This window comes from Ambystoma mexicanum, chromosome 3q (genome assembly GCF_040938575.1).
Source record: "Ambystoma mexicanum isolate Mex_15411 chromosome 3q, UKY_AmexF1_1, whole genome shotgun sequence".
NCBI classification, from domain to species: Eukaryota; Metazoa; Chordata; class Amphibia; order Caudata; family Ambystomatidae; genus Ambystoma; species Ambystoma mexicanum.
In genome coordinates, this window is record NC_090926.1 from 1132491180 (window position 1) to 1132517930 (window position 26751).

At 44.5% G+C, this 26751-nt stretch overlaps 1 protein-coding gene across 1 annotated transcript in view; it reads left to right on the forward strand.

Moving 5' to 3' along the window:
* Positions 1-4804: 4804 nt before the first annotated feature.
* LOC138447678 (adhesion G protein-coupled receptor E3-like) overlaps positions 4805-26751 on the forward strand; it is a 1605711-nt gene continuing 1583764 nt past the window's right edge. The window contains exon 1 of the mRNA XM_069603942.1: positions 4805-5114. The gene's annotated coding sequence lies outside the window, so the exon portion shown is untranslated. The remainder of the gene's footprint in view (positions 5115-26751) is intronic.

Below are 26751 nucleotides of genomic sequence, written 5' to 3' on the forward strand. Positions count from 1 at the left end.
GTGTCTCGGCACTCGCTGAGGCCATCTGCCAGAACAACAAAATGACACGCCAAAAGCTCCAGGGAACAGGCTCCATCCCTTCGAATTCAACAACTCTCACAGAGGAGTCCCAGCAGAGCATGCCAAGGTGCCGATCCCAGCACCATTTGCGCACAAGATCACCGGAGGCTGGCAAGGGGGGGCAAGAGGCCACGGTTTTGAAGAACATTGGAACAGTTATTGCCCTGAGTGGCCATTCTGGGGAGTTGGTGATGGGTGGATGCAGGGAGGATAGTGTGCTGGGGAGTTGGTGGTGGATGGAGGAAGGGGGGATGGTGTGCTGGGGAGTTCATGGTGGTGGGTGGAGGGAGGATGGATAGTTTGGGCACATCATACCATTAAAACTGTTAGACTTCATCAAAGCGAGGACATTCGTGATTGTGTCATTGTGGAGTTTATTCACAGAAGTGACTGTCATACAGTGGTGCATGGCTTGTGCCATGGAAAGGAATAACATAAAATTGTCAATGAGTACCTGGCGAGCCAGTCTCCTATACCTCATGTCATCTCTGACTTGCATGCTGTGGCACCTGCCTTATGCACTGCGTCATCATCATCGGGGAAGGGGTACATTCCTCTTTATGCAGATATTGTGTAGTGTAGGGAAGGCATGGTATCACAAGTATGACACTGACACAATGGATACAATTTGTAAAATCCTTTATCGAAAATGTTGGGTCAGAGAAACTCCTATTTTGCCCTATAACTAAGATATTAGTCTCGACCATCAAACGATAATCAAAACAGTCCTAGTGGAGTTGTCTCGACCATCAAACGATAATCATAACAGTCCTAGTGGAGTCCGTCAAATCAAAATGGCCTATGCTAACAAAACTTAATGCCTGCTTGATCTCTTGTACAAAAAGTGTAAAAAGGAGAAATGTATGCCAAGAAAAAAATCAATGTTCAAAAGAATAAAGGTAGTTGAACTAGCTCTCCTCCTCATGTTAAACATCACAGAGTAAGGCTGTCCTTGTAGGCAGGATGACACACTCTGGCTTGGTTTCTATTACTCTAAGCAGTTCCAAACCGTGGATTGAGGACCGCCTGGCCTTCCACAATAGTCTCTTTCTTGACTATCAAAATTGTATTCCAACGTAAAGTTCACGTAGGTCCCCCTTTGTCGGGCTCAGACCTCTCACGTAACAGTGCAACACAAGCTTGCCGGGACTCCCTTCCCCAAGCTTATTGTACTTTGGGTCTTCCTCAATCTGGCTTGGACCCCTTTTGGATGCTGAAGACTTTTGAATGTGCGTGGCGTTCTTTACAGACAACCGCAGCACCACTTTTACTCTAGCTTAATTCACTTTTACTATTTGTTTTCTTTATAACTTCAAACAATGTACCTTTCACAGAGACTTTTGAATGGGCTACTTCCTTTCGCCGGACCACTGCGTTACTTAGTATCGCTGATCTCACAGCTGCCTGTAGTTATGTGTGTAGTTTGGATTGCTGCTGTATGTGTTTGCCAGCATGTCCGTCTGGGCTGTACTGTGACGTTGGTGCAGGGGTTAGCCAGGTACGACATTTGCATTTACTTGTCATGCTATGCTTTGTGTCATTACTCACTCCCCCCCCCAATTTGCCAATTTGGTCAGGTGCTTCACAGTACATGCGTGCAGGTAGATGTACTCACTGACATTCCACATCCGTTGTCCTCTGTGCCTCTCCATGTATCCTGGCAGTGTGCTGTTCCGTAGGACCATGGCGTTGTGGGTGGAACCTGGGTAGCGGGCACAGCTGTGGGTGATGAGGTTGGGGTCACAGGTCACCTATACATTGAGGGAGTGGTAGTGGTTGCAATTTCTGTACACTGCTTTGTGGGCCTGGATAGCCACCAACACGACATGGGTTTAGTTCAGGGCTTATATTACATTAGGCAGTTATGCTACAGCATAGAACTTTGCCTTCATGTCATTGACCTGAACTCGGGTGGTGGGCAGGACGATGTGCTGATGCACATGCCACAGGAGGACAACCAGCACCTGGGCCAGTACTGCATAGAATGTGAGCTGTGCCATGCCATGCATTGTGGCCACAGAGTGCTGGAAGGTGCCAGTACCGAGGAATTGCAAAACTGACCCTAGCTTGAGCAGTGGGGGCACAACTTTCCTGCTCCCTGTGTCCCTCTTGTATTTTACTGAGCAGCTCAGTTATGGTCTCCCTGTTGAGGCGGTACAGGGTCACCAGCTGGGTGTCATTGAGGGTCCAGGGTGAAGGCCTGACCCTGGGGATGGATGCATGCCTTGCTTGGGCTCTTCTTCTCTTCCCCGCCCCCCTGTACTCCCTGTACCCTGGCCAGGATGTCCAGTATCCCTGCATCCAGGCACAGCATGAGCAGCTGCATGTCCCAGCTCAAAATGACTATTGGCAGCATGATGTTGGAAACCGTGTTTGGTGACGGGTTGTGCCTTATGAGTGGATAGGGATCACCTGTGGCTTCATTTCTGTTTATTTACCTCCAGCCTCTCAGTGGTATTAGTGGCGTTTTTCAACATTAATACTACAATATATGGACTTGTGATGCGGCTGTTTTTGCGTGTTGTGTTACCAGCGCTATTAATAGCGCTGACTGCTTTTGTAGCCAGCGGTATTTGCACCGGCTCGTGATCCGGTGGAGCAGTATTGGCAGCACTAATTCTGTTACCACCACATTAAAGGGTCACTGCTAAACTCGTGGTGAGGCCCTATGTATCTGTCCTCATATGTCATCTCCATTGAAAATCATTACAGATCCTCATTCTCTGCCCCTATTTGAAGCTCTTATGTTAAAGCTCTTTTTTTAATAGTTTCAGCTTAAAGGCAGTGCTTTCAGTGCCACCTAATAGCCAAAACTAAACATATTCTATATATAGCGCACACACTTACGAGCACATCTTGAACTTTCGGGCCTGCATTGCTGCGAGTTGGCATTTAGAACGCTGGCATTAAGAACCCGCTGTGAGCCCACATCAGCTCTCACTATGACCTCTATTGTGGTTCTAACCTGAACACTTCTCAGTTGTACGAATATACCCTACAAGCTCCTTCGGTTGTACCAGAGTTTGTGAGGCACCACCTAATTGATTTTTTTTTAACGAGGTGATTCCTAATTGAACACCCATCCATAGAAGACTACACTATAAACATCTCTGTAAAACCAACAACAAGCATGAAGACACCTTTTCCATTATCTTCTTTGTCCTGATTAAGGCTGGGCCGCTGTAGAATGTTTATCCCAGAAAGCAAATCCCACGTTCTCATGTTGACAACGTCTTATCTTATCAAAGCTTTTTGTATTACGCGTAGCTGTCCAGATATAACTCAAGCTTTCATTTCTTACTATAGAACCCAGAGTTCTTCACCATGTGTTTTGTAAGCATTCATTGTCCGCATTCATTGACGCTTCGTGTGCCATTCAACATAGACATCAGACAATTTTTGTCTATTTGATTATAGATACATTAATTTCTTTGCTTTAATTTGCACACTCTGAAGTTTGTCGAAAGCCTTGGCTACACTGCTTGTTGTACGCTTTGTCATTTCCTTCTTCATTTATGTTCACCATTGTCATGAATTGTCTCCTTTTTCATTCATGCCTTTTACTGAATATTGTCACATGCTCTTTAGTTTGGGACTTCCTTTGCAATGCTCAAGTAGTACAAATAAATGTATGTTAGTATGCGCAGGTCTTGTGCTAAAAATAGAAAAGATAGCATTTACAGGGCTATGAATATTTTTTTAAACAAAGTCTAGCGCTATTTTCAGCCATACTGAAAATAGAAAATATACTATTTGTAGCACAGGGCTTGAGCTTGACTATTTCTATTCCATGCTTGGGTGAACTTGCTGATCTCCCTGCAAAGGTGTGTTGGCATACTTTAACCCCACTTGACCCATATATATTTTGCAGATTTAATGGTGGGTGGCCTGTGAATATTTGCAGGTCACTGGATTTAATGGGGGATGGTCGGTTTAATATTTGCGTGTCACTTTTTTTTTTTTTAACTTTGCCCTGTCCTCTGTATTAGTTTCCAGCAATATAGCTGATATTATCCTCTGAATACTCCCCAGCTTTACCCAAAATGTTCTGAATTTGCATTATTGTTCTTATTCCCCTGTTAGTGAGAAGACGAATGCACTCATATCTCACGTTGTCGTAGAATCAGCATCTAGGTCTAGGTCTCTCGGGGTCCACAGGTGTTTTATCCCAATGAAAGAAACTGGCATTCTCGAACATGTGCTGCCATTCTTTCATGTATTGCTGACAAAGACACATGTTCTGTTTCTGCTATGTCTACCATCTCTATGATTAAAGATAACATAACTAGAATATAAATATGCGTTTGGTGGGAATTAGACAAGATATTATAAAGTTTAAATTGCATCAATGCATGAATTGTGAGCTGTATGCCAGTTGCAACTATTTAAACTCTTTTGCAACAAAATGGAGTTGGATTTAAAGGTGTCATTTTAAATTAGAAGTCTATGCATGGTAACTGTTTGGGTGAGGGTTTGGGGGTCAGTGGTTGGCAGGGTGAGATGGTGGGGGAGGGTTATATTGCCGGGGAAACGCCCATTAAAAAATATGCATACATTTATGGCGAAAACGACTACAGTGAAAAATAACTGGCAATGTGTGTGACCTTGTTAATAACACTGTCTTTGTATGGGAGGATGACAGTCAGTGTTATCCCCTTTGCTTTTTGATCTGACCCGAAGACTTCCAAAGTTTTGTTCACTAATGCGAACATATCTTTATGTGCCCTGCCCAGCTGCAGGCGGACTAGCTTTGCGCCTCGTAAATGGACGTGGAAGGTGTTCAGGCCGAGTTGAGATCTACTATGAAGGAGCCTGGGGGACGGTGTGCGATGATCGGTGGGATGAGAAGGATGCAGAAGTGGTATGCAGGCAGCTTGGCTGTGGAATCACCCTTGCAGGTCATGGAGGAGCCTCGTTTGGTGAGGGAAACGGAAGCATTTTACTGGATGAAGTGGCATGCAACGGACACGAACCCTACCTGTGGGACTGCAAACACGATGGCTGGAAAAAACATAACTGCGCGCATAATGAAGATGCTGGAGTTCTATGCTCAGGTATCTTACATTTACTTGTTTGATCGAAATCTCATGGTAGGGTGTTCTTTGTCCAGCTCACCTCACTTAATGGAAGAAAGGGTGAAATATGTTAAGATGTCCAGTAATTATGTGGCCACAATTTTACCATATTACGCGAAACTCTAAATGAAAATTTAAAATAGTGGATAGGAAGATATCGCCAAACATATTTATTTGAGGGAGATCCACTCCATATCGGCAGAACAAGATCACCCCAAGGTTGAGATCGCCAACCTTATGAGCTGCCTCATCATAGATTCCCTACAATCTGAGTGTTAACACCAATGTACTTCTCAAATACAGGGACCTGAGAACCAATCACCAGGAATGAGACTAACTTGCATAACAAGACCATGAGCAAATGATAGTGTTGAGTGTCACTGGGGGATTTACAAACGTAGCCAGATCGGCAGATCAGACACTGATGCTGGCCACTCAGATCAACCAAAATAGTAGCCATGAATGTAGTTTGGTTGCCAACACTATGGAATTCCTATTGAACTGTGGTGCTTGTTCCAACATGTTTTCTACCTTTGCACGTTAATAATTTGGCATTTATAAAGGGCTATGCTTATTATTACCCACGGCGTGTGGTGCTCATTTATCGACCTCGGAAGGATGAAAGGCTGAGTTTGGCCCCGCCGGAAGTCGAACCTGCGTTAGCAGGCCCTGCACGAATGTGCCACTTGACCGACATTACCCTGAGACAACTGTTGTTAGCTCATGACCTGCGTAGAGCGTACCTCTGTTCTCATCTCTGGGAGCTTGGTGTAAGGGGAACAGGAGAGTTGAGAGCAGAGAGTGATGAGTAAAAGAGAGATCTAGGAAAAGAGAGAATTGGACAGAATCATATAGTGATAGAGGCAAAGTAAGAGATGCCCAGTGAAAGATTCGATATAAAAAGTAGAAAGCTACATATACTGATCCTAAGTGATCGTTGATAAAACAACTTCAATAGTTTTGCCAGGTTACTGCCATTTTGAAAAACTGTGAATAAGATCAGTGTAACAAACATAGTGATTGCATGTAATATGTGAGCCAGTCCTGTCCCATGAGGGCACGGGACCTGTGTTTTACTGTGTCCCATGGAGTAGCGTGTCCAGGGAGTGGGTACTCCCCTTGGAATCCGATTGGCCACTCCAGGTGCCACCCCATTATCCTAAACTATGATCATTGTGTGTGTGCGCTCTCGTACTTCATGCCACCCCTGCATATGTCAGTGCCCCACTTGGGCCACCCCAGTCAAAAGAATCTGCACACGCCACTGGTCCCATGTGCCATAGAATACTGGTGAAACAAGCTGCATAAACACAGATCCTAAAAATGTAAAGACATATTAACGGATTTTTTAATGAGCTGTGGCTGGCATTCGCTTTGTGGACAGTTGTTTAGAGAGCAGGAACTGCGTGGGAACAGCAATATGAATCGGCATGGCCGTGGGCAGTCAATAGGTGGGTAAATAACCAAAAAACATCTACAAGCTTTGTGTCTCTCTTCATATGCCATGTCTCCCTATCTGTACTCTAATGCAATAGTTTTGTCTTGTAGATGGTGATGAATAAACAGGGGAAACTCAGTTTATTGCAGCCAAGATGCACCATTATGCATCAGGAAAGTACAGTGACAGAGTGAGTTCATTTTTAGTGTTGGCTGTTAGGTAGCACTATTGCACCATCTATCAGTGGGATAGTTCGTCAAGCTCCAAAATCCTATCGGGAGGGAGTTCAGTTTTAGTTTGTCTGTAAAATGGTACATTAGCAGTGCCTGTAATCCAAAACTATTGTTGCGTTAGTACAGATAGGAGGAAGATGTAAAATGAGGAGGGACACATGTCTTGTGAGCATTGTTTGGTCATTTACCCATTCTCTGATTTCTCATGGTCATGTTAATCCCTATGGCCATCCCCACTCACAACCTCCCTTCACTGCCTAAAACTCCACCTCCTCAGATCTATTAAAAGTAGCTGTATCATGCAGTAACCTCAATGTGTTTGCTGAATTTGTCCTACCAAATTTTATGTTAAAGAAGTATTATGAGAGTTAACTGCTTAATTGCAGCTATATGTGAGCCCCTGGTGTAATACACATCTCTTTGCCAAAGGTGCTTTCTGCCACTTGATTTATAAGCAATATGTGTACCCTCACATTTATTCCTTGTTCTTAAGTCCTTTTAAAAATATGCAATGGCAAAATCAACAGTTTTGGCTTCTATATAGGTATTAGGCATTTGGCAGGCACTGACTTCATGTTCCCAGGTTTTCATACCATTTAATGGCTGTCGTCAGGGTCGGACTGGGCCATAAAATTGTGTTGGGCACCAATGAAAAAGAGGCCAACAGTTCCAAATGGCTATTCATTCCTTTTGTGACTGTTTGAATAGTCCCCAAGGGGGAGGATTTGATAAAATGTGATGCAAATTATGCATTTTAAAGACTATTTATTCGGCAACAATGGCCAAAACCTTTAGCGGCATGGTGAAGTAACACATTACCACTGGCCTACATTGGGTAAACAAAGTGGCCCACTTTGATTAAAAAAACTGGCCCACAACAGCATTTTGTGTTTTTGGTCCGGCCATGAGCCTATTGCCCTAAAGGGCAGTCTGAGCCTGGCTGGCGTCATTTTAACCCTGTAGGTAGTGCAGTTATGGCAGTGCCTGGCAAACAACCACAAACATGTTAGTGTGCCTGCTACTCAGCCCTGATACACCAGGAAGCACAATCCTTTACATAGAACAATAACCTTCAGGGGTGGATTACATTTTCATTTGCCTTTGTGTATTTTATTTAGAGTAAAGATTATCTATTCGCTAAAACTTAACTACTCTCAAAATTACTTCTACGCTGACAGACATTCTAAGTAACTCAATGAATACTTATTTCAAAACACATCTTATTCGCAACATGCTGTACAGCATCATTTAAAGAAAAAAACATAAGTTCAATGCAGGGGACCACACATGCTATCATTTATGTTCGCTGGGGTCCCCAGCATGAATTTGAAATGTCCATGGATGAGGGTGGATAAGGAGACCGCTAAAGCTTTTCATATTTTCACTCCATCTCGTGGACATGTAATCGCTGTTTGCAAATACGCTTTGCAGCCGGTGTTTACAAAGGATTCCTACGGGATCTGTCTGTTCTTGACCAGGTGCAGAATCAAGGAGGATCCCATGGGAATCCAGTTGTTGTATGCCTGCATGCATGGAAAACCCCATGCAGGTGTACAATGAAGCACACACACGAGAGGGAGCCGAATAATGTATCTCTGCTCCATGCCCTTCCTCCATCTTGTGAGTGTTACAGAATGAGTCGTCACTTTAAATGGTCCTTCCCAACTCACTTTTACGCTTACATTTAACGCACTGCTACATTTAAAATGAGGCCGATGGTCATTAATCCGTCTGTCAATCTTATTCAAAACATATGTATTTCACACTACAAAATCAGTACTTGTACTTTCGTTTCAAAAACATGTCTCAAAGTGGGCTTAGAAATGTCATTCAGCAAATTAGTACTACATGCAAAAAAGAGAGCATGGGTAGAATTAATAAGAGATGCAGCACTTTTAGCGATCATGCAAAGTACTCTCAATAATATTAATCCTACTTCAGAACTGATCCATTATCTCTCAGGGGTATAATCAAAATCGTATGTGCTTCATAATGCCTCCTCATAGTGTTAACATGTATTAACATATTAAGCAAAAAGAAATGTCGACACACTGCGTTTCTGCCTTATCCTGGGTGGACTTACATGTTCTTTTCCACTAATCATTTGAATAATGACCTCCAGGACAACACCTTTTAAATCCAGTGCATGTGTCACACGGGACTATGTTTTATGCTGAATCTGCATCAATGTATGAAAAACAAACTAACGACTAAGTACAAATCTGTGCTTTGCCTGTGGGTGGGACATAAAAAAGAAACACTGTAGTGTCACAGGGATGACAACATTCTATTTTCCCACCGGCAGAAGAGCTCCAGGCACCCTGAACAGCTTCCCTTGCTTACGAGAAGGTTTTTTTGACTGTTGATTCAGATTTTACAAATACAGAGACACACAGTTTAAAGCAGGCAATGCCAACAAGGCTCCAAAGGCGATTGAAGGAGGCCCCACGCATGTTCAGGGCAGTATTGGAATCCATGATGGCGGCAGGCTTTACCATTGAACCAACATAACCACAGACACATGGCCCAATCACAGACCAGCCCAACATAGACTACGCAGGGGCAGTCCATCTCTCTAAGCACCACCCAAGAAGAGCAGAGACCAGACTAGAAACACCTGCTGACTCAGTCAAAGAGTGTGCGGTCTTTGAGAATTACATAATGGTAGGTTTTTGGAGGAGGTTGTCAAGATAGAAGTCTGTTGAGAGGAGAGCTGGCAGGAGAGATTTATGTTGTGAGGTTATAGAGGCGGTTGAGGAGGCTGGCAGGGGGATTGCTACCATCTGGGGAAAACGTTACTGAAGAGGTTGGAGGGAAATTTTGAGGACGTTGATGGAGGAAAGGCCCACTAACCTTCAGTGAAGGAGGCCAGAAAAGAGTTTGCAGATGAGAGAAAGTTGAACGACCCAAGCAGTTAAGAGGAAAACTGACAACCCTACTAACCGGAGGGGCCAGGGAGGTTCCAGTGGACCATGTCAGTGAGGCCAAATTAAAGAGTTAGGAGGTAGTCAGAGAGGATTCAATCTCACTGAGAGACAGGAAGACCGTGGCAGTGGGCCAGGAGGGGAGTGGCCCAGGGTCCAGGACCCCCCGTAAAGCAAGTTGTATAATAAAAGAACAATTATAAAAGAACAATCTCATACCTGAGACCCCAGGAGATCAGACCTGTGCTGAGAATGAACAACCTCTTCATCAGCCTGCTGGAGAAGAAATTAAAACAGTGTCAGGCTCATGATTGGTTGACCTCTAAAGAGCCTGTAATACAGGTCTATCCCAAGGTGGCAACTGTGGAATTGGTGAATCCCTTTGTCATTTTTTTTCATGCATACATAAATGTTACCGTCTTCAGATCCATACCCATGGGTTTGCATTTTTGTGCTTCCCACCTTCGCTACCCATGACATTAGATAGGAATTCAAGTAGAGTGGTAGGTATTGAGAGGGGAGATTTGCCAGATGTTTAGCAGGTTGATATTTGCAGTGATGGTGATAGAGGTGCTGTGGGCTGGAGTTTTAGGTCTCTGCCATAGTGAATCCTGAGGTTGACCGCATTGGGAGAGAGTTGAAGCAAGTTTTGAGGACGAGGATATTGGTGAGGGGAGAGAGCGGGGGCATTGTAGGTAGGCAGATAGATCACTAAAATCTTGGATGAACTGAGCATTAGACGAAAGAGCTGGAGATGTTCATGGGGAGTCCTGGGATGATGTCCGTACAGGAGAAGATGTGGGTGTTTGGGCATACCTGTGCTGAGAGAATTTAAAGGAGGATATACGTTTATTGAGGAAGGGCGTGTGGAGAGTTCCAAGTAGTAGGGTGGGACTACCTCTTGTGGGCCTCCCAGTGGGAGAGGGGTATTATCCAAGGCATCTATGCTCCAGGAGATGGGAAGGAATAACTAGAGTGATACCAGGCAATCCAGGCAAGTGCAGTGTCCTATATCTGAGCTTTATGGTGATGAAGACTGAGGAAAGATAAAGAAGGCCAAGGATAGAGGAGCATTTGCTATTATGTTCAGAGGTCTCAATTTTTTAAATATGAGTTAAGGCTATTTCAATAAAGTCAAATATGCAGAATGTAGATGATTGCAATGTTTGTTTGCCTCCATGTACTGCAGTGGCCATGAACTTTTTTGATTACATGCGTTTTACAGGCAAAGCTATTCATTGAGAGTGAGGAGGAAATCTGAGGTTGATGGGGAGCTTATTTTGTAGGGTAGAGGATATGTTGCTAAGGATGAGCGGGGAGAGAAAATAAAGTTGTAGGAATATTGGGTAGTTCACTGACATTTTAATTGTTCAGATGGCATTTTTTGTTTAGTGTTCATTGAGAGGGCCAGAACCTGCGCCATCAGCACAGGTGGATTCAAATGAATCATTAGTTGGTGAATTCTGTGGGTAATCTGAGGGTGAAGCTGAGGGCTGGTTGTACAGATGCCAACTGACCACAACAGTGGATACAGGATGACTAGCAGCCATACAATAGATACAAGGACACTAGTTAATAAAACAGTGGATTAAGTGCCATTAGCAACCACAGAGTATATATACATATATATTACCAACCACAGATAGATACAAGGATGCAAATGACCAAATCAATGGATACAGGGGCACCAGCAACCATAATAGTGGTTTTGGGCCCCCTAGCAGGGTTCCTTTAGATATAGGGGCCACAGATGACAACATAGATGATACAGTGCTACTGCTGACCTCAACAGAAGATAAAGGGCCCTTAGTCACTGCACAGTAGAAGCAGGATGACAGGCAACTAACGCAGTGGATACAGGGCCATCTGTGACCAACATAATGGATACAGACCTACAGGTTTCCAAAACAGTGGACACAGGACCACCAGCAACAGTAAGACATGCAGGGCTCCGATCACCACACAGTAAATACAGGGTTACAGCCAACCAAGTGGAAGGAAGAGCGTTACTTTGTGTGCAGAGTAAAAGTGGAGATGAGGGGCATCTTTGGTTCCCAGGTGATGAAGGATATTGGAGAGGTCATGTTGGGCATGGGTGATGTGCTAGATCCCTTACTACCGAAGCCACAAAAAAAGGCCTACATGATACTTACCGTAGCAGCGCTTTCATTAATAGCACAAACATTGAGGCAACCATCGATATCGAGTGAGCAGGAGTGGCTAACCAAAATCTGGCACTTCGCCGCTCTAGAGTGGGCAACCTACTCGGTCCAAGTGGACTATTCAAAGTTTAGAGCAGAATGGGACCTGCTCTTACATTTTCTACACAAAGACTATCGGGAACAATGGTGCCCCCAGAAACGGAGACTATTGGACATCCTTTGAGCAATAACCTGAGATGCATTGGACTTTTTCCTTACAATGCTTGGTCTTGCCATTCTAGGGTGGGTAGGGAGCTATACGGGAGGGGGGAGTACGGGGGAAGGGGACAATTGATACAGTTGGAAAGTTGAAATGCCAATAAAAACATTTGTTTTAAATAAGAAAAACGTGGTAAGAAGGGTGGTCAGTCAAACAAGCCAACCAGCTTTGCCCTTTGCTGATCACATGCAGACAAGGAAGAAATAAACAAGGAAGATCTCACAGCAGCAAACATTTTCCATGATAATTCAATTCAGCGACACTAAAACAACTTTCGAATGGATTGTGTCCTCCCACATATTCCTCATCTTAGATATACGTATCTTCCAGCTTTGCTGCTTTGGACATTTTTCACCAGCGAGTGCTGTACTCGAGGTAGTGGCGTCGAATGTCCCTCGAGGGCCGCCGTCGAACATCAACGTCATCCGTAGTATAAAGGGCTCGAGCTGCGGCCGTTAGCTTCAGTTCCGTTTTTCCGATAGCTTGATTTGTGCCACCAAAACAGCGCTTCAGTTTTTCAAGTCATTATGTCTTCATCGTCTAATCCTTCCACGCCCAAAACTGGCTTAAAAAAATGTCAGAAGTGCAGGAAGAAAATGTCGATCACCGACCCCCATCGAAATTGTCTCTGGTGTTTGGGCCCTGACCATCGGGTCGACGAGTGAGGTTCCTGTCAGGCGATGACCAACAAGGCTCTGAAGGAACGTAGAGGTAAACTGGCTGTGGGGGAGGAATCCTCAAAGTCTTCTTCGAGAAAACTAAAAGAATCGAGGGAATCGGGTGGAAAGTCTCGACATAGGTGAAGGAAATTTGAGATCGAGAAGTCTTTCGAGGAAATCTTCCTCGTCTGTGTTAGGCAGAATTATATGCAGTACCCTTTGGGAACACCACACATAATTAAGACTACAAGTGACAATACAAATTCACCTTTTGTACAAGCCTGTACTACACAGTTAAAGTGGTAGCTGTGACTGAGCAGCCAGACCTATCTCAAGAGTAAATTAGCAGTATCAAATAGTTACACAAAGGACAGCAATTACTATGATTCAGGCAAACAATGACTCAAGGTTTTCAAGTAAAAGAATATATATTTACTTCACTCTTCAGTTGTATAACAGTTCACTCTTCTAAGCAGTTTAAAAATCACACTCTTAATACACCACACAACTTCCCTTAAATTCCAGACAAGTTAAGCTCACAAAATGAAGTGGGAGAAAAATGGCACGCCAGCAATTTAAAAGGGAGGGAAAGACAGAAGTTAACAGAAATGGAATCACACCAACAGGTAAGTACTCAGGGCAATTGAACAAGAGAGACTACAATGATAAAATCAGATAGAAAAGGTTTAGGGCCAAAGTCAATGGTTCAAAAGTCTTTTGCTCAAGATAATACAGTTCAGTGTAGTTCGCGGTAAAGTTTGTGGCACGGTTTCCGGACGAGGTTGGTTGGTAGAAAAGTTAGTTCAAAGAGAAGAGAAGGACAAGCCCTCGGATTGGAGAAAGATTTCAAACACTTTCACCGTGGCTGAACGAAACACACAACCGGATTTGCACAGTACCTTAAAACGGAGAGGGAGCTGTAGCTGAGGCAGAAGTTCCTGGTAGTTCCTGCAGGTTCACGGTTCCTGAAGCGACTGTCGGACTGATCAGAAGTAGGAAGACTGGAGGGTCCTGCACTACTCAGGGATTAAACCAGCAGCAGAGCAAAGCAACAAATAAAAGGTGCGCTCCTTAAAACCCAAGCAGGGTCCGACCTTCCTGGCTATCCGGCCCACTGTAGCTCTGTATAGCGAATTCGACCAGAGGAGGGGTTCTGGCTTGCAGTTTGGGTGAACTGGTTGGTCCCACCAGCTCAAGGGAAGAAGTTTCCTGGAGGATCTTCTCGGTCGTCGGATCTGAAGATTCGGACCTGCAGGAGGGCTTACCCAGCGGTTCAGTCGTTGTAGGGGTCCTCTCCTTCCAGTTCCTCATTGGTTCCTTCGTTCCAGTGGCGACTCTGTTCTTCCAGTGCCAGAGACATGCTTTTTATGCAGTTTTCCCCCATTCATACAGCCTGGTTGTCAATCACACAGCTGGGTGGCTGGCCTGGCAAGGCCAATCCCATTAGCCAATCAGACAGGAATGCGTCTTGGGTTACCAAGGGAACCCATGGCAGGGGTCTTAAAACCCCTCCCTCACATCCTGCCTACCCAGACTCTCAGGCACCAGGAGGGCTTCTGTGTGGAAGTCCGCAAAAAACCTGGTTTGGCGTGCAGAGTAAAACACGAGAAAGACATTTACAAAAAGAAATGGCGAATAAACCCAGCCAGAACCGTAATAAAATAAGTATGGTCAAGCGGGCCTAAAATAATACCATGGTTATTTAAGATAACCGTGGTATAAAAAATAGGGTAGATACCACTGCCACCAGCCAGGTCTTAGTGTAAAGGGAGCGAGACAATGCTCCAAGAGACACAGACAAAAAGGAATAAGAATTAACCCTTTCCAATACTCCATGTAAAATGGGTTGTACTGGGTCTGTGGTTTAAAGTGACTGTTGTAAAGTTAATGGCAACTTTACCTTTTCTGGGGAACAGTAGTCAGCCCCAGAAAATGGAGTCAGTGGGAAGTCTAAAAGACAACCATGTGTTACTGCACTGAAGGTGCTGTGTAACACACATGGAAGAAATTGGTGCCACGGAGTAGATGAGGCTCCAGTGCCCAAGATCACACCAAAAGTAGAAATACACATAGCAAAACACATTGTAAGAGTGGGAAAAAAGGTTCACACTCTTACCAGGTGAAAAAATAAATCCTAGGAATCCAGCAAAGCTGCTGAGGGACTCAGTCGGTAAGGGAAATCAACCATTTATGACAATTCTCCCTAACAGTCTTCGTCAAAAAAATCTAAGAAGAGACGACACCAATCTCCTTCTTCCTCCTCCTCGTCAGCTGACACAAGGGTCATTCCCTACCCTTCCAAACATGATTCCTCAGAAAAGTGGGAGGCTTTCAGAATGCGACCCAGACCCCTCGAAAAAACCACATGGAGCCCATGCCCCTAATCACTCCAAAGGTGACAGAGGGAGGTCAAAGACCAGACGCGCGAGATCCAACGACAAGTTGTCGAGGGTGTCATCGGAGGATACTTCCTCGACACATAATAAAAAATCGAACCTACCGGTGCATAAATCAGAGGTGACATCTGTCAAGATGGCGTCGGGAATCCATCCGCCATCGGAGTCCATGTTGAAGGTTACTTCGACGCATCCTTCGAAGGCGCTCTCGAAGCCGAACTCGAAGATGGCGTCGACACCTTCCTCGACGGCATCGAAGCCTCCTTCGATGTTATCGAAGCCAGCGTCGATGACCTTGACGCCTTTGACGTCGTTATCGAGGCCATCATTAATTCCGGCGCCAAAATCGACACCCTTGTCGAAGCCGAGATCGATGCCTGTTAAAAAAGTATACCATCCACAGCTAAAATAAGACTTTTTCAGATAAATTACTTCCATTTTTGAAGAGCAATCCTCTGAAGAGGACGTTACTCCGGCTGGAGTAAAATTTGGGACTAAAAGATGTTCCTGAAGAATTAGTAGACCCTAATTCTAAAATGGCTGATTTGTATGAATGCCTTCATACATCAGGAAATTTAGTTTCCGAAACGCGTTGAGTTTTAATGTGACAACCTTTGATAAGGATAATCACACACACAACAGTGTATCAATATGAATGTAATATTGTAACTTTGATTGTGGATCTTGAAGGTTGTACCTTTCATAATTAAATTATTCTCATTTTTTGAAATGTTGCTCTAAGAATTGATTGAAAAGATTTATTTGAAAATACAGAACATTTGTTACGGTTAAATTCTTTTCACATAATAAATGCATTGGACATCCGCGGGGTTTATCTTTAGACACAAAGCAGATAATACCTTTCCTTGATCATGATTCTCAGCATGATTGAGATTGAATTTAGTCTAATCAACTAAAAGTAAACATTTCTTAATCGTCGTTTGTCTTTGTACAATAATCCGAGTGTGCAGGGGTCGTGAGTGATCCACAGCTCGTGGACATTTTTTGTTTCATTGCACTGGAAACAGTAGCCCAGGGTTACTGCCTTCCTTTTTGACAAAGGCCTCGGGACCATCCACCGGGAGCCAGCTCTGCCAAAATCCCAGACACGCTCCTTGTGCAGGAGATTTTAACCCTGCTAGAGAAAAGTGCATTAGAAAATGTACCTGTAGCGGAGAGGAACAAGGGTTGGTACTCCCCTTACTTTCTCATCCCAAAGAAGAACAGAGGATTGAGACCCATCTTGGACTTAAGAAACTTGAACAAGTTCCTCAGGAAGGACAAGTTCAAGATGATAACCCTTTCTCAGATCCTTCAGACTCTCCAACTCCAAGACTGGTTGGTATCATTGGACCTTTAGGATGCTTACTTTCATGTGCTGATCCATTTCGAGCACAGGAAGTACCTGAGGTTTGTGATTGGCAATTCTCACTATCAGTTTCGAGTTCTGCCATTTGGGTTGACCTCCGTCCTGAGGATTTTCACCAAGCTGATGGCGGTAGTGGCAGCGAGTCTCAGGAGAGGGGGGATTCACCTCTACCCTTACCTGGACTACTGGTTAATCAGGGCGATATAAAGGCTCACTCCCCGACTTACAAATGCAGATTCAGAAAATATAACACACCCCATTGGGGAATGAGACTAGGAGAACGGGTTGCAAGATTTAGTAAATTTATATAAAGTTGGCATCCAGAGAACTCTGCTGCCTCGAGAGCGCTCTGGCAAACAATATAGTTACATGGAATTATAAAGGGAAAAAGCATCATCGGTGACATCATTACATAAGGTATTACAATAGTACAGGATTGGTTGGGGAGCAGTGCTACATATGTATCTCTAGGTGCTGCTTTCTCCGGATAGGCTGCTCAGTTGGCGGGAGGGTGAGCGTCACAAGGTCCTGCTGCCTGTGTCCGGGAGGGGTGAGGGTTAGGTCACGGTGAGATAGGGCAGACACTAACTAAGCTAGCATGAAAGACTACCACTAGACACACAATAAACAGTGATCATTAGTATACCTTTGAATAAATCATTACAAACCTATAAATTGCATAAACATAATTACATCATCGTTCATTGAGACTTATATGAAGTACCGGGCTTAGGGGCTTGGTTGGCGTGATAACCTTGTTCATGGGGCGGGACTGCACACATCAAGGCAGTTAGGGGGCACACTGACATTTGTTACTTCTAGGGTGCAATATACGGTGCTAGAGGTCTGATTTTAGTAGGGGGCACTCTGGGGTGGGCTGCACAGCAGGGTCACACTTCTGGTATATCACGAGAATACCTTCGGAGAGGCACATGGTTATATTGGCAGTAATTTTCCACCAGCGGGGTAAGAGGGCATGGGCGGGTTTGTGGAGATGGATGGGCTACAAGTCAAGGTTCGAGCTGGTTCACACACAGGACAGCGATCACAGAGGAAGAGTGAGATGATACATTAGTTTATTTGTTTCAAATATCCCTGGCGCATCCGTGAGAAAGGGATCTGTGAAGCTTTCAGACAGGGGAGAAAAGGTGGAGGCAATGAGCGCACTGTGCGCGGTGCTGCAGAGGGGAGAGAAGCCTTTTCGTGTTATCGCTGTGAGGTCTAATCCAAAGATGGAGTCGAGGGTGCACAAAAATGGAAGCCAAGTGTATCCCGCAATAGCCCCACTTATGCTAATGTTAGCATACGGGCAATGGAGGCGTCCCTCGCTAATGCGTGAGCAAGTGGGTTACTTCGTGCTGAATGTGTGAGGGGGCCCAAAGGACCCCTCACTCCCACACATTCCCCCCTTTCATTACATCTAAAGTAACAAACTAATCCTTATTACCATTTTCCCTCCGATAGTATTCTGCTTCCTGAACTGCCTCGTCCCATGCAGAAGTCCCTTTTATTGGCATTCATGCTCTACAAACACCTCGTAGGCTTTGACCCCTCCTGGCATATTCATCAGGTGTGCATGTCATATATATTCCCCCATCCCCATCCAGGTCCACCCACTCCTCCCTGTACCATTGCAATTCACGTGGCTCTTTAATGATGGTGTGGTATAAGTTATCTACCCTGTCCCCATGCTGGTGATATACAGCTGTCAGGTGATACTTTGGCGGGTCTGATTCCCCAGTCTGCATTTGGCCGTCTATCATAGTTGCCACTGTTGTCGATTTGCCCATTGTTACCATCATCATTGTTGAATTAGGCATAGATTTTGCACAACATCGAATGCCCATCTGGCACACACAGAAAAATAGTAAAAGGAAAACAGTGACTGGAACAAACATTTTCATCATCATGCTGAACCACAATGGTATCCAATTAAAAATGTTGTCGAACCAGTTGCTCAGCTCTATTCCTCCTTCCTTCCTCATTCTTTCCCCCAGACTGTGCACTGCCGAGATGACATGGGAGAGGGTCCCATTATCCGCGTCTTCAGAAGGTATGAATGTGCAGCAGGCACTCCCTATTTTTCGGCAAACACTGACGTCCATTGCTGTGAGCAGGTCCAGGATGTACTGGTTCTGCATTGTCATTAGGCGTAAGGCGCAAAGTTCCACTTTTATTACATTAAATCCTTCTTCAGTGTCGTTGGCCAATTGGATCAGTTCTCAGCGGACGATCTGCAGCCATTTGGCGTTTGTTCACGCCTGGAGTACTGGCACCAGGAGGGAAGCAAAGAACGTCTCCGCAGAGTTGAAGAGCTTTTATTTGTCTGGAATTTCAGCAAGGAGGTCTGATGATTTGCTTCAGATCTAGTTGGATGACCTTCTTTGGCGGGAACACTCTGTCTTGTAGCTCATTTTCAGACAGAATGTCGTATGTGGATGGCTCTGCTGTTGGTTGCTCAGGTGCTGCCGATATGCCAGCCGAATCTGTCCCCCCTTGGATATGGCTTTCTGGGATCACCATTAGTGCTGAATGCAGTGTGGCCAGCGCACAGGTGCCCCTCCACGATGGCGGCAGATGCAGGTATGCTTGTTTGCCACATACCCAGTACATGTCCATAAACGCTGCTGTTCCTTTTTTCATATCCGGGATGATGATTGTTTTATTGCATTGTCTGTTTGAGCCCATCTGTACCTTCCCTTTGCCATGGAAACAAAATTTGTGTTCTACTTCCTTCTGAATTTTGATGGGCTTCTCGAGAGCGGTGACTCACGTGAGCTTTGCAATGTGCTGGGACCAGGCAGGAGTGCATGTCTCTTTGATCCATTGAAAGTTCTCTTCCGTTAGACCTCGCAATCCTTCTGCTTTACATGTGATTGTCTCGTTATGCCACTTGTTTTCTGTAAACCGTGTCCCTTTGATAACAAAAAATGGTTCTTTGATGCAGATCACTCCTTGAGGCTTGCTCGTGTAAGTTTTCTATTGTAACTGTGTGTGACTGGAAGGTGCTTCGAATCCTACACAATACTAGATGAACTAAACATTGGGCATCCGACAAGGGCACTTCTTGAGGTACAAGAACTTTAGGTGTGCCAGAGGCATGAGGAATGAGAGAACAAACATAGAAGTTCTCATTTGTAGCTTGTTTAGCTGTTGCGCTCATGTCTGAATACCATTTATTTGATTGATCAGGGTGGCGGGGGTCTTCAATCTCATCTAATCCCAGGCCATGGTATGCGTCATAACTTTTTCCACCCGTCCCCCCTTCTTTTCCTCTCCCCCCTTGGCTGTTATGTAACATTTTTACTCTCTGGTACCTTATAGGAAAGATGTCTGCCCATGTCACATCACCCTGTTCATTAACATTTTGCCAGGACTGGGGTGCGGGAGGAGTTTGGGTACTTGGGGTATTGGAGCTAAAGTGCATATCAGTGCTATATGAGGTAGGTTCTGCGGTTGCATGTGTGTTAGTATATGTCAGATCAGGCGTACCGAACAAGGAATAATCACCATCATACTCATTAATTTCATCATTATCAGCAAACCCCATAACAGCATAGGTAGGGACGGGGTTTTTGACAGTTTGGTTTTTATGCAATGTTGTAAGATTATCCTTTAGGGAGGCATCATGTGACCAAATGACCCAACTCCAGTCCAAACAAGACTTGACCCTTCTCGTATTAGGTTTACCCCACTCCCCCCTTCTTTCATATCCCCAATAATGAACAACACACTCCAGTACAAACCCAGGCAAATTAGCATTACAGAAAATACTACCGCAGCAAATATATGCTGCATTCGTAGCTATAGTACCTATTCACTCTTATTATCTACCCTATCACTATCTAAATTGGAGTCGTTGTTAGTGAGGGTCCTCCTCTCCGTCATATTTCCACCTAAATGGGTGATATAAAAGCATTAAGTACACACATAAATCTTATGCTTGTACATTTTTCATTTTTTGTTCCATTCAAACATAAGTACTATTATTACTCCTTTTTTCTTGTCATTCATCGTTTCTTACATTATTGAAAATAAAACACCTTAAACAGCAGTTAACTTTTTCGTTGCTCAAAATAATTTTTCTCATTTTGTTTTTTACTTTTATAATGCTATAACATAATATTCTTTACTTGTAGAATTTGGAGAATCGAGCTAAAACTTGTAATATTGCGGAAGAAAAAAGAGAGAGAGAGAGAGAAAAGGAGAGAGAGTAGTATCCTGTCTTTATATTTGATATATTTACATTACTCATGTTTATCAGTTACATGCAAATTTCACCCTTTGGAATGTGCTCATTATGCCTTATGACATTTTTTTCATGTTTTAGGGACTCGCAGCTTCCTGGCTTTTGTGATGCTCGCTTTGGGGTGTGGTACTGTCGTGTGCCCTTCTTACATCAGAAAGTTGTACCCAGTACTTCAACCCCTTAACTTTCACTGCAGTAGGCGTGCAATAAATGACCTTGCATGGGCCATGAAATCGTGGGGAATTCCATCTATGGAATTGTAAAGGAGATCCATGTTCCTCAGTCATAATTAAAGAATGCTCTCCAACTCTTATCCCGGCTTTGACGAAATGTGTTAATTCCTCTTTCGCCACGAACAGGGTGCTAGATAACATCAAGAATGCCTGGATCACCCCTTTACTGAAGAAACCAAATCTTTGCCCTCTGACTGCCTCGAATTATCGACCTATCACTAATACCACCTTCCTGTTAAAGATCTTGGATAGAGTGGCATATAACCAGATCTCCTCCTTTGTGGACAAAAATCAAATCTACCATGATTATCAGTCAAGTTTCCGTACAAATCACGGAACTGAGACTGCTCTCTTGGCTCTCAAGTCCCATCTTCATCATAGGATGGACAGTGGTCATATCTCGCTCCTTATGATCCTCGATTTATCAGCAGCTTCTGACCTGGTGGATCACTCCATCTTATCCACCAGGTTAAAAAATAATGCTAATTTCTCTCAAGCGGCTGTGGATTGGACTCCTTCCTTTTTGAAGGGTAGGCAAGTCAGAGTGGCCAGCGATAGTACAGAAGCAAAAACTTTTTCACTTACATATGGTGTCCCACAGGGGGCCTGTGTGTACCCTGATTTTATAACATCTTCATGATCCCCTTCTTCCAGATGCTGGCAGAGGAAGGGATCATTTTTGCAAACTATGCAGATGACACACAGTGTGTCATACCGATAACAGGTGTCCATGTGATGAGTTATTGATTAATTCCATATATCAAAAAATCCAGGATTGGATGGTGACAAATGGCCTAGCGGTTAATAGTGCTAAAACTGAGCTCCTTCTAGTGGGTTCAGAAAACAAACTTGCGAAGTTGGGCCCTTGCTATAAGAACTTCATTATTGACAATTGTACAATAGAAATCATGAGTAAACTAAAAACTTTGGGGATCTATCTGGATAAAAATCTTAGCATGAAGGCTCAGGTTAATAGCCTAGTCTCCACGGCCTCCTATTACATTAAGCTCTTCCGTTGCCTCAGACCATTTGTGTCAGAAAAGAACTCTGAAACCCTGGCAAGGGCTATCATCGGTGCTAAGATCGATTACTGTTGTAGTCTCCTGGTTGGTTTACTCCTATCATATTTTCATCGTCTCCAGGTGATCCAAAATGGTGCTGTTTGAGTTGTTAAACGCCTTGCAAAAAGAGACCATGTTTCAGAGGTGCATAGAAGCCTGCATTGGCTCCATGTCTAAGCCAGGGTTTCATTTAGACTGCTTCTCATCACATGGCTATATGCCGCCCTACCTGAAAGAACTCATTTTCCCCAAGCAAAACATCAGAAATCTTATATCCGATGAGTCGCATACCCTTTTGGTTCCTCGTCTTAAGTTGAAGAAATCTAGAGATGCTGCATTTATATCTGCAGCACCTCAGTCCTGGAACTCACTTACCCCAATGCTAAGAGCAACAACTTCGACGGAAGTTTTTAAGAAGGGACTAAAAACCGCCCTTTTCTCTTAAACATTGACATTGCCATGTTCCTTATATCTGGGCGTCCCGTCACCTCCCGATCTGTGCCATTATCTTCTCTGTGGTGTTGTTGAATGTGTCTCTCCCTTTTATTTGTTTCAGCGCCCTGAAGCCCTAGGGTACCTGGTGCGCTCTACAAATTAAATAGCATAACATAACATACGTACGAAACTACTCTCATACACATTTTCTCCTGGCATTAACTGTCCTGGTGGGCTATCTTGTGCTGGCGTTGTTGTGTCTGTCTCACTGTTCTGTGTAAATGATGGTGCTATTTGTCTTGCTATACTATGCACTGCACGAGTCAATTGGGTAAGGTAGTCCTTAGATTCATCCCCCAGCACTGTGGCAGCTCTATGAGCGTCTGATGCTCTTCTTATTGGTGAGAGTGGCGTATGAATACGCCGTTCCATCACTATTTCATGCGGGCTCAAATGGTGGTCCTTACTCGGCTGTATTCTGAGTTGGAACAGTGCTAGAGGCAAGCAATACACCCAGTTCTTTTTTGTGTTACACAACTTGGACAGTTTGCTTTTGAGCATGCCGTTGATTTTTTTCTACCATTCCATTTGCTTGCGGGTTATAAATCGAACAATTTGTGCTTTACACCTAACAACGTGGTCACTTCCTTGAAAAGGTCATTTACAAAATGGGTGCCTTTGTCTGGCTTGATGACAACACATATGCCCCACCTGGAAAAAAACACTCTCACCAAATACTTCACCGCGCACTTTGCATCTGGGTGTGGGCATGGATCAGCTTCCACCCAATGGGAAATGGACAAACTATTACAATGAGATACCTTGCCCCGTTGCATCTTTCTCCCATTTCTATATAGTCAATGTGGAGCTCTCTAAAAGGCCCCACAGGACATGGCAGAGTTCCTCGCAGTGTTATAAGAGTCATCCCTGAATTGTATTTTTGGCATGTAGTGCATTTGATTGTTAATTTAGACACATGTTCCTGCAGATTCGGGACAAACCATTCTTCCTGAATCTCTGCTGCAATGTGTTGTTTATTTACATGTGTTGGGAAGTGTAGTTGTTGAAATGCTACCTCTAATAGTACTACTGGCATTACTACCTTCCCTGTCAGTTCTTGTCGCCATATTAAATCTGTTGGTGATTGTTTACATCCTCTTTTCTCCCATAACTCCTGTTCTTCCAATGGTGCACGATTTTGCAATTCAATTATTTGCAGAATCGGGGTGCAGTTATATCCCTCTCCTTGTATGTCTGCGCCGGTTGTTTTTACAATACATTCTAGAGGTTGGGGGGCGTTAAAGTAGGCTGCTTCTTTCACGGCAACGTCTGCTGCCGCGTTTCTGAGCGAGATCGCGTCCGTGTTATTGGTGTGTGCCTGGCACTTTACCAATGCTGCCACTGACGGTTCTGCTAGTGCTTCAATTAGATAATTCAATAGTGCTGCATGTTGTACTGGTGATCCATCTGCTCTTCTGAACCCTCTTCTTCGCCATCGGGATAACCCTGAATGTACAGTGGTGGTAACGTATGCTGAGTTAGAATATATCGTCACCGCACATCCTTTACTTATACGTAATGCTTCAATTAGTGCTATTAGTTCTGCTGCCTGCGCTGTATAGTGTGAGGGGAGGCGTTTCGGCATGATAACTTCATACCCTTCTTCTTCAATTCTTACCACTGCCGCCCCTACATGTTTTTCTCCTGTCTCACTGTCTATTGATGCTGACCCATCCACAAAATATATTTTCCCCTCCTCGAGTGCATTTTCGCTTGCTTTTAGAATGTCATCTTTTCCTCCTTCATGTGTGGCACAATCATGTGTCTGCATGTCTTCTACCGTACATGGTTCAGCAGTGAATGTGGCAGGGTTCACTGTCTTACATCTCACCACATGAACTTTTGGGCTGGATATTATGATCTCGTATGTTGTTGCTCTTTGTGTGGTGAGGGTGGATTTGGACCTTTCTAAAATGCCAAACAGTGAGTGCTCCGCGTACAGTGTCATGGAACAACCCATCACGATGGTGCCGCTTTTCTCTATCGCGAAGGCCGCTGCTGCGAGAGCTTGTTCGCACACAAAGTTGCCCTGCATTACCGAGTGCTGCTGTAGTAGGCCAATGGCTTGTGGCCTAATGATGTCTTTTGTGTTAGAACTGGGTCATCAATATGCCATTGCAATGTGAAAACAGGTAGAACTCGCGATCATAATCAGGGTTCGCTAAAACCGGTGCATGTGAGATGAGGTCTTTTAATTTGAAATATTGGGTCATCATTTTTTGTGTCCATTTTAGGGGGACGCTGTCCTTTTGTGCTTCTTTTAAGCCCTGTAATAATGGGCGCGTGTAGGCTGCATAGTCAAGTATCCATGCACGTCAGTAATTACAAATGCAGAGAAATTTCTGCATTTCTTTAACTGTCTTTGGTATTTTCAGGTGGCGTATTGCTGATGCTCTGTCTGGTATAATCCTTTTGCCATCTTTTGAAATCAGTTGCCCTAAGTAGAGTACCTCGGCTAAGCAGTATTGCAGTTTACCTTTGTCCACCTTGTATCCTTTTGTGGCTAGTAAATTTAGCAATGAGATCGAATCAACTATGAACTGTTCTTCACTTTTACTGCAGATGAGCAGGTGATCCACGTACTGTATTATTGTGCTCTCTACCTCCACATTACCAAGGTCTTCATGCAATATTCTATTGAAAATGCTGGGGCTCTCACAGTACCCTTGCGGTAATTACAATGCTCATAGCTGTTGTCCCCCAATGTAAATGCTGTGAGATACCGACAACTGGCTTCAAGTGGCAGTGAGAAGAAGGCATTTTTCAAATCTATGACTGTGTGTAACACTCAACTTGTATCCACGGGGACGTCACTCAACCTGTTCTGACCTCTTACGACCTCGAACCCTTCCCTGGAGGCTATTCGACTGGAGACTGGGCCTGAAACACAGGATTGGTAGAGCTTAACTCCGTATTGTCTCTGTGTGCTTGAACCCCTTCGTCCCCGGGGTCCAACCCTTCCCTTTGATCCACAGCTCACCTTGTTTTCTTGGATAGTGTGCTCTCCGTCCTGCTTTCAGCACAGGGGCGCATTGATTGATGGGGGCTTGTTGCTGCCTAGTTACTTCACTGGCAAGAGTCCAACAGGTAAGTATAATGAGTCTTTTGAACAGTTCTCTAACTTCGTTCCTTTCCATCCTTAGATGATGGCCAGCATCCGGGGATGGCGGCGTGCTGCTGAGATGAGTAGCGCTGAAGTTGAGTGAGAGCGCGATGCGCGATGCACCCCTTTCGTATTTGTATTGAACTGAGTTCTTTTTCTGTGTCTTTTAGGTGCCGCAACGTTTTCAGCGTGGATGCCGGTTATGAAGAACAAATGCGGTGGGTAAGCGTGGTATGTGGTGCCTCTAGATGTTTCCACGCTAACGTGGAGTGTCTTTTCCCTCTTGCAGATGGAGGAGAAGTTCCGGAGACATAGTTCACCCAGAGCGGCTGGGATTCAGGTAAGCGTTTGAAGCTCATACAGTATATAAAAATAAGCGAAGATTTGCAGAATGCTTACTCATGCTTTTTTTTCTGTTCTTTTCCCTTTTCCTTAGGAAGTGGCGTGCCAGGATGGGAATGACACCGCCGAAGATGACCGCAGAACAGAAGGAGCGATGAATGATGGTCAGAAGCGCCGTAAGGTAAGGCTGTTCCTACCGGTGTTCTTGTTCTTGCAGGAGCTGAGCGCAGAAGAAAGATGCAGGCCTACGGGAGACCGATCCAAACACGGTGAGTGTCACGCTGCATGTGCAGAAAACGCAAAGCATGTTTCTCAGCCTGGGTGAGGCTTAAATAGTCTCTGTGTATCCCAGGTGTCTCTGGGCTGATCAACACCCAAAAGACTAGACCACACATGCAGTTTTGGGAACCGAAATATGTGGGGGCATCCATCTTATCCCCATCAATGCACTACAAGTCCAATCCCCAATGTTATCCTATTGGAGTGAGTGAGTCTGACTCCAGGTGGGTCTTTGGAAGGATGGAGAGGCCCTTGAGGGCTATGTAGGTGATCGTGGCCTGGCTCCAGCCTGACATCTTGGAGGGCTGGGGACATGAGGGGCAGGAATCATGACACTCCTTTAGGTATGCTACATAAAATGGATGTGGGATTTGGCACTAGAGGGAACTCTTTCTGTATGACGTCATTAAGTGG